This window comes from Monodelphis domestica, chromosome 4 (genome assembly GCF_027887165.1).
Source record: "Monodelphis domestica isolate mMonDom1 chromosome 4, mMonDom1.pri, whole genome shotgun sequence".
Classification (NCBI taxonomy): Eukaryota; Metazoa; Chordata; class Mammalia; order Didelphimorphia; family Didelphidae; genus Monodelphis; species Monodelphis domestica.
In genome coordinates, this window is record NC_077230.1 from 306,527,297 (window position 1) to 306,541,094 (window position 13,798).

Here is a 13,798-nt window from a genome sequence, read left to right on the forward strand (position 1 = left end):
GATAGATAGAAGTTACTGTGCCCGGCTGAAAGAACCCCCTTTAATTCTTGTGCTTGGCTATGACAAATAATGACCTTCTATACTTGGATATCTTGATAGAGCTATGCCTTTGTCCATGGAAGCAATCCCCATACTAATGCAAATCATAAACTTTCCATGCCCTCAGTTCAATTCAACAAATAATTAAACAGCTTGTAATTATGTGTAATTTTTATGTAAATCTCAAGTCTGAAGGCTCAAAGCCCTCCTTTCATTCTTATATCTCCAAAATTTTGTTGTTCCACCTAGATAGTCCAGCTATTATTTTTACTCATTAACTGACCAACCCCACCACCTTTTCAGTCATACTTATGGAAGATAATAACTTCATATAACTTTTTGCATACAAATCTATGGCGAGGGCTAGGTTCCAGTAGTTGACTTTTTACACTCACATCCTTCCATCGCCCTTTGAGTTATCTGTAATTATTATCTTTTTGTTTTATTGTAGTGCTTAAAAAATATATAGCTGCCTTTTGTATTCCATTCCCTTCTCCCAATTCACATGTCTTTTCCTAATTGAGGTCCTCATTACCTTTTTTTTTTCTGGCTTACAATAGCAGTTGTCTTCTTGGTCTTCTAGATTCCAATTTTTCCCTTCACTATTCCATCCTCCACACAGTTGCCAAGTTGATTGTTGTTGTTTCATCATTTCAGTTGTCTGACTTTTTATGATCCAATTTGAGGTTTTCTTGGCAAAGATACTGGAGTGGCTTGCTGTTTCCTTCTCTAGTTCATTTTACAGATGAGGAATCAGAGGTAAACAGGGGTAAATGACTTGGTGAGGGTTATATAGCAAGTAAGGGTCACAGGCCACATTTGAACTCAGCTCTACTTCTATCTACTGTTCTATGTAGCTGCTCTACTTGGCACACAAGTGCTTAATAAATGCTATTTCCCTCCCCATTTCCCACTCCTTGCAGAAAATGTTAATAATAGATTGGAGGCACTATGGAATTTTCTTCTCAAGCAATTCTTAGGAATCTGATAAATGTCTATCTATGTTTTCATTAGTTTATTATGATCTCCTTAGATTTTGTTTTTTTGGCAGAAATCTATTCAGGTTCCTTCCATTTCTGTGGTTCTGAATGATTACGGCCTATTCTTTCAGTGATACTTAACACTTTTAATAAACAGTGCCTGGGGAAACGGAATCTCTCTGTTCATCTAGCAAAAACATCCATGTGCTTCCAATGCTCCATTAATTCTAGCATCAGTGATACTCTCAGGTACACAGAAACTGTGGGGGAGGTGGAGAATAAAGTCTGTCCTGTGTTTGACAGGTGGAATAAGTCCCCTTGATCCAATGGGCTTACTTAATTAAAGGACCAGATGTTGATGGAACACAGTGTCCAGTCACCTGAGCTTTTAAGTCCCGCAAATTCTTCATAAAAAGGGACACCTGCACATCTGAGCTGTACATTTCTATGGGTCATACAGAGAAGATATCTGTGACCATGGATCATTAAATCCTAATGTCGACCTAGCGACTTTGGTTCTGTCTCTTTTTCCCCTTGGTTGACCATATGACCCATTTTGATAGACATTGGAACTCTATTCACCCCAGAGCCTGTTCTGAGCAACAACAATTTCCAAACCCTAAGGCCATTTTTACTCTCCTATCCCGTGGTTACAGTTTCAGGCTCTTCACACACATCATTATACTGTTGCTATCATGAGCTATTGATATTAGAATGTTTCCAAGTCTCTTCTGAAACTGTTGGAAAAAAACACTTTCAAATGTCTACTGTGTTTTTGCTAATCTATTATGTATGTTGCTACCAGATTAATCCTTGTAAAATGCTGCTTTAACAAATACGAGTAATTGTGGGAAATATGAAATTCATATGAATTGATTCAGAATGAAATAAGTAGAGCCAAAGAATGATATACACTAGAACTACAACCAAATTTTTTTTAAAAAAAATCATCCTGGGTAACTAAAAAATGAATGATAGCTCTTGATACCATAATGAAATATACCTCCCACTTCAAGACAGAATGATATGTACATTGTGAGATTCAGTAATAATTGAGTATTTTTCTTTAATTTCTTTGTTGTAAAGTAATGTTCAAATGTTCAGAAGAGATCTTTCCCCCCCAAAATGGCTGTGATATAAAAATAAAAGTTATAAGTAAAACATTAAAAATAAACTTAAATACAGTTTTTATGTCACTTCTTGGAAAGGTTCTTTTTTGAGGGAGGGAATTCTCTCTCTCTCTCTCTCTCTCTCTTTCTCTGTGTGTGTGTGTGTGTGTGTGTGTGTGTGTGTGTGTGTGTGTGTGTGTGAGTGTCTGCCTCTCACTCATTTTCTTGCTCTTTTGTTTCTCTTGGCCTCCTTGAAGTAACAAGGATCTCACAATGCCCCAAACTTCATCTGGTCAAAGAGAACTTAGAACCATCAATCACATTTCTAATAGGCACCCCTTTTCTGTAGAAACTGAATTTATTAAAGCTAAATTTTCCATTTAAGGCAGTTACCTAATTCATGGGAATATTTGTTTTGAGCTAAAGTCACCTTAAAGAAATGTATCTTCCATAAAATTAATCATACAATCATAAAACTTAATCTTAAAGATATGGAGACTGAGGTCTAGATGGTCTGGAGCCAGAAGCAAAGTTTATTTAGAAGGCAGGAGATAGCTTTCTACTTGATAAATGTTGTTGATGCATGGCTCTTTAAACCCAGGTTTCTTAATACCACACTCCTGTTCAAAAATCTTTAGGAGGTGCTAGTTCATATTTGATTTTTTTCTTTTCTTTTTTATTTGTATGTGTTTATTTTCTAATTTTTAAACATTTCAATAAAATGTTTTGATTTCCAAATTGTCTCCCTCTCCAGTCACTCTTCTACCCATTGAGAAGGCAAGCAATGATATCCATTTATACATGTGATGTCATGCAAATTATATTTCTATATTAGTCATGCTAAGAAAGGAAGAAAGAAAAAGGAAAGGCAGAAAGAAAGAAAAGGAAAGATAGAAAGGAGAAAGGAAGGAAGGAAAGAAGACAAGAAAGTGAAAAAAGAATCCTTTAGTCTTCATTCAGAGTTCATTGATTCTCTCTTTGGAGGTAGATATTTTTCATCTTAAGTCTTTTGGAATTGTCATGATCAGAGTAGCTAAATGTTTCACAATTGCTCATCATTAGAGTATTGCTCTTGCTATGTACAATATTCTCCTTATTCTGGCTCACTCCACTTTGCATCAATTCATATAAGTCTGTGAGGTTTTTTCTGAAACCACCCCCTCATCATTTCTTAAAGCACAATTCTATTCAGTCACAATTATACACCATAATTTGTTTAAACATTCTGCAATTTATGGGTATCCTTTAATTTCTAATTATTTGACACTAAAAGAGTTGCTATTAATATTGTTTGTACAAATGGGCCGTTTTCCCTTTTTATTTGATCTCTTTGGCATAAAGATCTAAGAGTGACATTACTGGGTCAAAAGTATTCACAGTTTCATTATCTTTTGGGCATAATCCCAAATTGTTTTCCAGAATGGCTGGAACACTAACACATTGGTGTATTCATTTTTGTAAAAGTTTTTGAAAAACCCTTACCTTCTGTCTTAGAATCAATACTGTATATTGGTTCCAAGGCAGAAGAAATATAAAGGCCAGGCAATGAAAGTTAAGTGACTTGCCCAGGGTCACCCAGCTATGAAGCATCTGAGGCCAGATTTGAACCTAGGACCTCCTGTCTCTGGGCCTAGCTCTTAGTCCACTGAGTTACCCAGCTGCCCAATGTACTTATTTTAACATATTCTGGGACTTCTGGGTAAACATGGTGGCAGTCTAGACTCAAAACTTATCATCTCTTCAGCACCCAACAATATAGACTACCTCAAAAGACCAAAAAAAACCAAACAAAATTCATAAGAACAAAAGGACTCTACAGTAGAGCGCAACATTGAAGGTATGTGGGATTTGGGCATTTCCATACTATAAAGGAGTGAAAAACACAAGCTGATATACCCTCCCCAACCCCACCTTCGGAGGCAGAAGCAGAGCCAGCATGTGTCAGAATCAGCGAGTGAGTGAGGGGCACAGCTAGAGTGAGTAAGGGGCACCTCTAGGTCCTTGGGAGCTGACTAAGACCACCAAAGACCCACTCTTGAGAGAAGCTATACCAGAAACCCCAGCAGGCTGAAGAGCACAGACCATGGGCACTAGCAGGAAGATAGCACAGAGAAGGGAAGTAAATAGCAGAAGCTGAGGAGATTCGAGAGCTTGCCTTAGGCAAAATCCTTGCTCCTTAACTCCATACACAGAAAGCCTGCCCATCTCACTCAGATTTCTGATTAAAAAGGAAAGGAAAACCTCCACAGTGATGTCAAATTGTGCCCAGGAACAACAACCTCCCTCCAAGAAAAATAAGAAGGGATTGATCCTGAAAATTTTTTATAGAGGAGGAAATTCAAATAAATGCACCCAAACCTTCCAAAAAATGGAAATTGTCCACAAGGTCTTGAAGAATTTAAATTGGAACTTATCAAAAATATGGAAGCCTTCTGACAAAAAAAACTGGGAAATAGTTCAAAGAGAAAATAACAGTTTAAAGAACAAGAACTTCCAATTGGAGAAATAGCTGGAAGACATGAAAAGCAGGATAGACCAAACTGAAATGGAAAACCAGTCTTTAAAGACCAGAATTAGGCAACTAGAAGTCAATGATCTTGCAAAACAACAAGAAATAATAAAGCAAAGTCAAAAGTCTGACAAAATAGAAGAAAACATGAAATATGTCACTGAGAAGATGACAGATCAGGAAAGCAAAGCAAGGAGAAACAATTTGAGAATCATTGGTCTACCTGTAAAGCCAGAAATAAACAGAAATCTTGACATCATACTACAAGAAAGCATCCAAGAAAACTGCCCTGATGTTCTTCAACAAGGTGGAAAAATAGACATTGAAAGAGTTTACAGACCACCCTCCACTAAGTCCTCAAAAGACAACTCCCAGGAATGTAATTGCCAAATTCAAGAGCTTTCAAGCTAAGGGGAAAATTCTAGAAGAAGCCAAAAAGAGACAATTTAGATACCCAGGAGCACCAATCAAGATCACACAAGACTTGGCATCTTCCACACTAAAGGAACTCAAGGCTAAGAACATGATATTTAGAAAGGCAAGAGAATTGGGTCTTGAATCAAGGATCACCTACCCATCAAAATTGACTATATACTTACAGGGGAAAGTATGGGCATTCAACAAAATAGAAGATTTCCAAATATTTGTAAAGAAAAGACCAGAATTAAGTGGACAGTTTGATATCCAAAAAGAAAGATCAAGAGAAACATGAAAAGGTAAATAAGAAAGAGAGGGAAAAGTGGGAAAATATTTGTTTTCTATTCAAACTTTCCTCTTTAAGGGCTACAATTAGATCAAATTATATATATTAATATATGGGAAAATGTTATTTGTAACTTTCAAAAATTATATTCACTATTATAGTAATTAGAAGAATCATTCACAGGAAGAGACTGGGATAATAAGAGCTATAAGATGATATGCAAAAAAAGAAAAAGGGAGGGGGGAATCGAAGATGGCACTAAGAGATACTTGAAGAAATAAAATAAATAGGATAATCTTTATCACACAAAGATATATATGGGAAGGGCAGGGACAGAATACTCTTATAAGAAGGAGTGGAAGAGAGTGCTAATAGGTAATACTTAAACCTTACTCTCAGTGAAATCAATTCTGACAGGGAAGACCATCTAGATCCATTGGGGTCCTGAATTCTATCTTATCCTACAGGGAAAGTGAGAAGGGAAAACTAAGGGGAGTAGGAGGCAGGTTGTACAAAAAGGGAGGGAAAGAGAGGGTGGAGGGAATTTAACAGACCCTAAAAAAAAGAAGGGAACAAAAAAGGAGGGGCCAAAAAGAGAAGCATATTAAGGGAGGGGATTAGGGGATTGATTAAAAGTAAACCTCTGGTTTAAAAGGATATAGCAAAAGAAGAAAGGACAGAACTAGGAGAGGATATCAAAATGCTAGGGAATACACAAGTGAAAATCAAAGCTTTGAATGTGGATTGGATGAACTCAACCATTAAACAAAAACAAATAGGAGAGTGGATTAGAATCCAATATCCTACCATATGTTTTCTACAAGAAACACACCTGAGGCAGGTAGATACTTACAAAATTAAAATTAAAGGTTGGAGCAAAACCTATTGGGCCTCAACTAATAAAAAGAAGACAGGAGTTGCAATCATGATATCTGATAAAGCCAAAGTAAAAAAAAGATCTGATTAAAAGGGATAGGGAAGGTAAATACATCCTGATTAAAGGGAGTAGAGACAATGAAGAAATATCAGTAATCAACATGCATGCACCAAATGGTATATCATCTAAATTTCTAAATAAGAAACTAGTGGAATTAGAGGAGGAAATAGATAGTAAAATTATACTAGTGGGAGACCTGAACCCACCACTATCAAATTTAGATAATATCAAATCAAAAAATAAATAAGAAAGAGATAAAATATGTGAATGAAATCTTAGAAAAATTAGAGTTAATAAATATATGGAGAAAAATAAATAGGGACAAAAAGCAATACACCTTCTTTTCAGCAGCACATGGTACATTCACAAAGATTGACCATGTGCTAGGTCATAAAAACATGGCAAACAAATGCGGAAAGCAGAAATAAAATGTCCAACCTTTTCAGATCATAACACAATAAAAATAATGATCAGTAAGGGTACATGGAGAGTCAAATAAAATTTTATTTGGAAATTAAATAATATGATTCTCCAAAATCAGTTAGTGAGAGAATAAATCATAGAAACAATTAATAATTTAATTGAAGAAAATGACAATGATGAGACATCCTTTCAAAATCTATGGGATGCAGCCAAAGCAGTACTCAGGGGAAATTTTATATCCTTGAGTTCATATATTAACAAATTAGGGAGAGCAGAGGTCAATGAATTGGACCTGCAAACTTGAAAGCAAATAAATTAAAAATCCCCAGAAGAAAACTAAATTAGAGATCCTAAGAATTAAGGAAGAAAATAATACAGTTGAAACTGAAAGAACTATTGAACTAATAAATAAGACTAGAAGTTGGTATTTTGAAAAAAGAAACAAAATAGACAAAGTACTGGTCAATCTAATATAAGAAAAGGAAAGAAGAAAACCAAATTAACAGTATCACAGATGAAAAGGGAGACCTCCCCTCCAATGAAGAGGAAATTAAGGCAATCATTAAAAACTATTTTGCCCAATTATATGACAATAAATATGCCAATTTAGGTCATAGGGATGAATATTTACAAAAATATAAATTGCCTAGATTAACAGAAGAAGAAATAGAATTCTTAAATAATCCCATATCGGAAAAAGATATTGAACAAGCTATCAAAGTACTCCCTAAGAAAAAATCCCCAGGGCCTGATGGATTCACAAGTGAATTCTATCAAACATTCAAGGAATAACTAATCCCCAAACTATACAAACTATTTAACAAAATAAGCAAAGAGGGAGTTCTACCAAATTCCTTTAATGACACAAATATGGTACTGATTCAAAAGCCAGGCAGGTCAAAAACAGAGAAAGAAAACTATAGACCAATCTCCTTAATGAACATGGATGCAAAAATCTTAATTAGGATACTAGCAAAAAAGATTCCAGTAAGTCATCACGAGGGTTATTCATTATGATCAGGTGGAATTTATACCAGGAATGCAAGGATAGTTCAATATTAGGAAAACCATTCACATAATTGACCATATCAACAATAAACCAACAAAAATCCCATGATTATCTCAATAGATGCTGAAAAAGCTTTTGACAAAATACAACACTTATTCCTATTGAAAACACTAGAAGGTATAGGAATAGAAGGGCTTTTCTTAAAATTAATGAACAGTACTTATCTAAAACCATCAGCCAACATCATCTGCAATGGGGATAAAGTTAGATGCATTCTCAATAAGATCAGGATTGAAACAAGGATGCCCATTATCACTGCTATTATTTAACATTGTTCTAGAAACACTAGCAATAGCAATTAGAGAAGAAAAAGAAATTGAAGGTATTAGCAATGAGGAGACCAAGCTATCACTCTTTGCAGATGATATGATGGTCTACTTAAAGAATCCTAGAGAATCAACTAAAATGCTAGTGGAAATAATCAACAACTTTAGCAAAGTTGCAGGATACAAAATAACCCCACATAAGTCATTAACATCTCTATATATCTCCAACACATTTCAGCAGCAAGAATTAGAAACAGAAATTCCATTTAAAACCACCATAGGCAATATAAAATACTTAGGAAATTTATCCTCTGAGACAAACACAAGAACTATATGAACACAACTACAAAACACTTTCCACACAATTAAAACAAGGTCTAAACAATTGGAAAAACATTAACTGCTCTTGAGTAGGACAAGCTAACATAATAAAAATGACCATCCTACCCAAACTTATTTACTTATTTAGTCCCATACCCATCGAACTACCAAAAATCTTTTTTACTGAATTAGAAAAAGCCAAAATAAAGTTCATTTGAAAGAACAAAAGATCAAGGATATCCAAGGAAATGATAAAAAAAATGCAAAGGAAGATGGTCTTGCAGTCCCAGATCTCAAATTATACTATAAAGCAGTGGTCATCAAAACAATATGGTACTGGCTAAGAGACAGAAATTAGGATCAGGGGAATGGACTTGGAGTAAGTGACCTCAGCAAGATAGTCTATGACAAGATGAAAGATCCCATATTTTGGGACAAAAATCCACTATTTGATAAATACTGCTGGGAAAATTGGAAGACAATGTGGGAGAGATTAGGTTTGGATCAATACCTCACATCCTACACCAAGATAAAATCAGAATTGGTGAATGACTTGAACATAAAGAAGGAAACTATAAGTAAATTAGGTGAACACAGAATAGTATACTTGTCAGACCTTTGGGAAAGGAAAGATTTAAAAACCAAGCAAGTCTTAGAAAAAGTCACAAAATGTAAAATAAAAAATTTTGATTACATCAAATTAAAAAGTTTTGTACAAACAAAACCAATGTAAGCAAAATTATGAAGGAAATAAGAAATTGGGAAACAATCTTCATAACAAAAACCTCTGACCAAGGTCTAATTACTCAAATTTACAAAGAGCTAAATCAATTGTACAAAAAATCAAGCTATTCTCCAATTGATAAATGGGAAAGGAATAGGAATAGGCAATTTTCAGTTAAAGAAATCAAAACTATTAATAAGCTCATGAAAAAGTGTTCTAAATCACTTATAATCAGAGAGATGCAAATCAAAATAACTCTGAGGTATCACCTCATACCTAGCAGATTGGCTAACATGACAGCAATGGAATGTAATGATTCCTGGAGGGGATGTGGCAAAGTAGGGATATTAATTCATTGCTGGTGGAGTTGTGAATTGATCCAACCATTCTGGAGGGTAACATGCCCAAAGGGCGCTAAAAGACTGCCTACCTTTTGACCCAGCCATAGCACTGCTGGGTTTATACCCGAAAGAGATAATAAGGAAAAAGTCTTGTACAAGAATATTCATAGCCATGCAGTTTGTGGTGGCAAAAAATTGGAAAATGAGGGAATGCCCTTTAATTGGGGAATGGCTGAAAAAATTGTAGTATAAGTTGGTGATGGAATACTATTGTGCTAAAAGGAATAATGAAGTGGAGGATTTCCATGGAGACTGGAACATCCTCCAGGAATTGATGCAGAGTGATAGGAGCAGAACCAGGAAAACACTGTACACAGAGACTGATACACTGTGGTACAATCAAATGTAATGGACTTCTCCATTAGTGGCAATGCAATGACCCTGAACATCTTGGAGGAACCTATGAGGAAAACCACTATCCATATCCAGAGGAAACACTGTGGGAGTAGAAATACAGAAGAAAAACAACTGCTTGATTACATGGGTAGAGGGGATATGATTGGGGATGTAGACCCTAAATGAACATCCAAGTGCAAACATCAACAGCATGGAAATAGGTTCTGATCAAGGACACAAGTAATACCCAATGGAATTGCATGTCAGCTATCGGAAGGGTGGGGTAAGGGGAGGGAGAAATAGAATATGATTTTTGTAACCAAGGAACAATGTTTAAATTGACCAAATTAAAAAAATATATATATATATATTCCCTCTGGGTGTTAATGTTTATTAAATTTAGTTGAAACTCCTGTGGACAAAATTCTAGGCATTCTTGAATCCAGGGGTATTCTACTATTACAGCTATTATTTCCTAATACTCTCCAAAATAAATGTTCTTTTTCAAAATGGCTTCTAAAATCACTGCATTCCAAACATGGTTTGAACAGTCTCACAACTGTGATTTTGCTCATTCCACTATCCTTACTCAAAATACTCTGCTTCCTCTGTTTTGCCTTTCAAATATTTTGAGTCTTTTTTGTCCTCATCACTTCATGAGAAGCAGAATGATTGTGGAGAGCTAGTTGAAGTTGACATTAGGCCAAATTGGTTTAAATCCTGCCCCAGATACTGACTATCTTATTTTATTTTTTTATTTTTTAATTCTTTTTTTTACCTTGTGAGGATTTTTTTCAATTTCATGTAGAAATAATTTTTGACAATATTTTCTGACATTTTACAATTCAGATTCTATACCCGCCCAGTGGTAAATAGTCTATCCTAATTTTCTTATCTGGAAAATAGGGATAATAATATTTATATTCCTAATTTTGGAGGATTGTTGTTAGAAAAATGCTTTCCAAACCTCAAAATCAATGTGAATTGTTTTAAATAAGTTATCAACTAACTGTAATAGTTGTAATAGATTTTTATATTTGGGATTTTTTGGTGGGGAAGGTTGGGGGAAGGATGGGAGTCCTTTTCTCCAGCTTCAACTCTCTTCACTACATTGGCCATACAACTGCCAAAATAATTGGCACTGGTTTGATCAGACCATCTTCCTGCAGCCTTTAGTAGTTTTCATATTGCCTCTAGGATCAATTCCATTTGGCAAGTTTAATTAAATACTGTGCCAGGGGCTGGAGATACAAAGACAAAAATATGCATTCTGCTCATGAGCAGCTTACATTCTACTGAGAGCATACAGATGTATACAGGTGAAATACAATAAATACAAAGTCATTTGAAAAGGGAGAGATTGTTTAATAAATGGGAGGATTATGGAAGACAGTGCAGGAGTTCTTAATCTGGAGTCAATTAATTTGTTTTTAAAATATTTTGATAACTGTAATTCAATATAATTGGTTTCCTTTGTAACTTATGTATTTTGCTTTATTCATTGAAAACATCATTCAGAGGAGTCCATGGACTTTGTCAGACTTACAGAGTCCTAGACAGTTTAAGAATCTCTAGCTTAGGAGAATTTAAATTGAGACTTGAAAGAAGATAAGAATTCGAAATGGGGGGTGGGAGGGGTTAGAAAGTTCATCTCAGGAAGCTTCAGCAGATCCCTTTTACCCCAAGATAATGCATAAACTCCTTAACCTGGCATTAAAAGCCCTCTGTCATCTGACTACATTCTACCTTTCCAGATGCATTTCCCTCTATTTGTATCTTCAATCGCATCGCCTCTTAGCTCTTTCTACAGCCTGTTCTTCAATTGTTTCTTTTTCTTTTTTATCTTCTGTCTCTCCATATTTGTGGGCTACTTCCCTACTACCTATAAACATTCCTAAGCTTCCCCTATCCAATGGAAAAAAAAAAAACAACCATCACTTGGACTTGCCTCCATTGCTAACCATATTAGAATGCTTTTCCTCTGTGCTCAGAGAATGCAAAAATAATTTAAATTTGTTTAATCAAAGCATAATTAGAAGGTAAAGTACTGTAAAAATAGTCATATAATACATTCCCCAAATAAACATAAAAAAGGCATTTGAGTTAACTGCACCATTGCTTTTATCCTTTAGTGAGTTTAATTAAAAGTTGATTGTGAAATGGAATTACTTAAGGAAGATGGGCCCTTCTCTTTTAAATTTGTTGTTCAGTCATTTTAGTTGGATCCTACTTTGGGATTCTATTTGGGATTTTCTTGTACTATGTGGTTTGGTTTGCCATTTCCTTCTCTAGCTCATTTTATAGATAGGGAAATTGAGACAAAGAGTGAAGTGACTTCTCCAGGCTTAAATATATAGTAAATGTCTGGTTTTTTTTGAACTCATGTCTTTCTGATACCAGGCCCTGTGTTCTATCTACTATGCTACCTCACTGCCCATATCTTTCAATACAGATGACCAATAGTGAAGCAACAGATTCCAAAAGGCCCTGGGTTAGAACCAAGACATAGGCCACTTCCAGAGATCGATAGGGGAAAAAAAAAGATTATCAAGTAATTTCACAACCAGTTTCCAAGGAGCCATCAAATTTGTCCTAGCATAGGCTTCAATGGCTTCTTTTGGACCTAATGATGTCTGAGCTAACACGTCACATCTGACTTCTCAGTCCTTTGGCTTGCTATGTGAAACACACTTCCATGGGGTGACTCTTGTAATATTTATAGGAAAAGATGGGGGAATTGAAAAAACAGGGGATACTGAAAGGTTTGTAGTAGGATATGGAAGATTTGAAAGGAGAGTGGGAATATGGCTGCTAGTGAGGCAAAGGAGAGAGATGCCCCTTGCCAAGAGGCTCTTTTTGACCAGTGTTCAAGAAATGGGCCTCTTATGATAGCCTGCGTGGATGTCTTCTCGCTGGATTGCTGTTGAAGTTGCCCAGAGCAAGCTAAACATGGACCCTCCTGATGGACAAGCCTTTCCCCAGAATTTGGTCACCCAGCAGGGGTCCAATAAGGACTGTTTGTAATTGGATGACTGAACTGAGGTTCTATGCCCAGAAAAGATAGTCCACTTATCTGACTGCAATATTCAAATAAGATAAATTTTAATAACCAGTTTGGATTGGAGAGGGATCAGGGAAAAGGGAAGAGGGAGGACCCTAAATAAGGTTGATGTCTTTCTCAGCTTTGGAGCTGAGGCCAGGCCACACAGGCAGGTGGAGGGTTTCTCCTGTTCGTGTTTATGCTAAATCTGTTCTAGTTTTCTTAATTTCAGAATCTTAGCAGTAGACAGAAAGCAATAAGAACAGTTCTGACCTACAGAGCTGGTTTGGCCATCTCTCAGGCTGAACCAAGTAGAGGCACCTCAATCCCAAGACTCTGAAGAAAAGTTCCTTACATTCACAATGTCAGGAAGGAAGAAAGTGTTCTCGTCACAAGACCAATTGCCACTCCCAGTTGCCCCTTCCCCCACCAACTGTCAGTCTTGACAATTTCTTTTCTATGGATATTTCCACTGTTGCTTGTTCCAATACAGTGGCAGAAAGTTCAGAACTTGTTCTTGTTTCCTTTCCACACTCTGTCTGACTGAACTCCCTGATAATGTTGTCACTCTTCCAAGCTGACCACAACCATAAGTCTTAAGTCTCACTGTAGCCACTCTAGGGCACTAATACTTTGGCCAGGAAAATGCAGTGTTCCAAGATGAAACATTTACATAAAGAGTCAACTTGAATACCAGCAGCAACTTCCATGAATAGGTGACTTTGAGCTTCATTTCTGTTGTGTTTGAATAATGCAAATTAAGCTTTGTAAAAATGGAGCACTCAGCTAATTTCTGAGAAAACTTGCCATATATTTATAACCAAACCTGCAGTATTTTTCATGAGACTCTTCTAATTGGTGGAGAAAATGTTGATTGTATTCTGTATGCTTGTGTGTGGAGTAGAATAAGAGCTTTGTAGAGATTTTTTTTGAAATCTTTG

At 35.9% G+C, this 13,798-nt stretch overlaps 1 protein-coding gene across 5 annotated transcripts in view; it reads right to left on the reverse strand.

Annotated features, from left to right (window-relative positions):
* Positions 1–13,798, reverse strand: part of STARD13 (StAR related lipid transfer domain containing 13) — a 799,642-nt gene that overhangs the window by 659,819 nt on the left and 126,025 nt on the right. The window contains exon 1 of one of the 5 annotated variants that reach the window (XM_007495309.3): positions 575–801. The exons of the other annotated variants lie outside the window; for them this stretch is intronic. The gene's annotated coding sequence lies outside the window, so the exon portion shown is untranslated. Of the gene's footprint in view, positions 1–574; positions 802–13,798 lie in introns of those variants that run through there. 5 annotated transcript variants of the gene reach the window in all.